The sequence below is a fragment of the Microtus oregoni genome, unplaced genomic scaffold, assembly GCF_018167655.1.
Source record: "Microtus oregoni isolate MIOR12 unplaced genomic scaffold, Mior012 000065F_ref0000479, whole genome shotgun sequence".
NCBI classification, from domain to species: Eukaryota; Metazoa; Chordata; class Mammalia; order Rodentia; family Cricetidae; genus Microtus; species Microtus oregoni.
This window is the reverse complement of record NW_024543875.1, coordinates 982,128-984,122: the sequence shown is the minus strand read 5'-3', so window position 1 is coordinate 984,122 and position 1,995 is coordinate 982,128.

Below are 1,995 nucleotides of genomic sequence, written 5' to 3'. Positions count from 1 at the left end.
GTTCAACGAAACACACTGTCTCAAACAACAACAACAAAACAGGTGGAGAGTAACTCAGACACTCACATGTACACTCATAAACACGTACACATACATATATGACATACACAAAAATATAGAGCTATCAGACAGGAAAGAAATATTCTGTAAGCGGGGCCAACAAGATGACTCCAAGGGTTACGGCATTCGCTGCCAAGTCTGACCACTTGAGTTCAGTAACTGGGACCCAATAATTGAAAGAGAGAACCCATTCCCCCAGGTGTCCTCTGATGTCCACATATGAATTATAGCATGGGTGAGAGTGTGCGCATGATTTTGTTTGTATGCACATACACTAATAAATAAATGTAATTTCAAAAGGGAAATATTCTGTAAATATATAAAGTATTGTTTGAGAGTTAATTGCGGATCAGTCAGCATTTTATTTTATGAGCTAGCCATGCTGCAAATCTTTCAAAAATAACATGACATGGGTTGAAATAAAGTCTCTGTAAACCAGAGGGCCTTTAGAACATAAATCTGCCTGCCTGAGCCACACCCTTGCCGTGCTTCATCCTAGCCACATGATTAATCTCTCACTGCCTTGAATTCAGGAAGCTCTTGAGGGTGTAACAAGGGCACCAACCTCTCAGAGCTCTCCCCTCATCGCAGACTTGATTTACCTGAGTTTCCAGAAGGAAGCCTAAATGACAGTCATATTAACCAAGTATTTTTACTATCAAAAGAATTGAATGATAAGATTAATGGATATTTAAAAACACATTCACAAAAAAAAATGTGTGTGTGATGTGTGAAAACTTGACAGTTTCAATAAGTGATTATATATTAAGAATATATCAATAGAATCTAAAAATCACAAAATATAAAACCCTAATTTTGGGGCAACGGTACAAGAACTAACCAATCACTTTTGCTAAGTGTAGAATTCACACATCTCCTTACACCTGGCCACCACCACTGAATAAGAACTTTTGCACTATGGGAGAGCCTGGTGACTCGTAGTGGTGATATATTTTCCTGCCAGGGATACATGTAAAAATTTCCATTTCTCTATTTTAAACATAATCTTCGGCTTTAATCCCAAAGATAAATTTGATATTGAGACTGTAGAGGCCCCATCAAAACATGCCTCTAATCAATTTTTGTTAGTCATTTATTGCTACCTAAAATCTTTTCCAAACACTTAAATTGTTGTATGAAGGTAAAGTCATTAGGTTTCATGATTTTTTTAGACCTGAATTTGAGTAGGAATCATCTTAGACATTCTTCAGTTTTATGACAGGTTGACAGACAAAGCTTATGGTTGTCAATAGGAAAATGGGATACCCTGAAGGAACCTTAAATGGTATTATCAAGGCATAAAAATATCTCCCTGAGCAAGGGCTACAGGATGGCTTCAGTGGATTTGTTGAGTACCTATGTGTAGCCTCTCCGACAAAATAATCTCAAAAGGACCAAAACTTAACATGTTGTGGTTCAGTTCCAAGAATGAAGCAATGTGGCCTTTAGTAATCCACCATCAGAAGCCATAAATGGTCACTACTGTTGACTGTCAAAGTAGTCACAAACCATCTTAAATCAAAAGTATAAGGTGAATAACACCATCTATTAATAGAAGGAATGTTAGAATCTGTGCAATCATAATTCTAAACCACTGTAACCTAACAGGCATAGATATGACACTGGGAGCATCCAAAGTGTCTTAAATATCAGAGGTCATTATCCAAGGTCACAGGCTGTATAATCACCAGGATTCTTGTGCAGTATACCTAATTGAAGAGGACTTGGAAAGAGCCTATTAGTTTGAATTATGCGTATTAATCTCACCAAGAAAGCATCCATAAATTATTATCCTATTAGAGATTTAAATTTTGTGTATTCAAAACAAACTTACAAGACTTGAGAGATGGCTGAGTGGCTAAGAGCATTCACTTGCTTTTAGCAGAGGACTAGAGTTCAGATCCAACCACCTACATTTGACAGTTTACCACACCC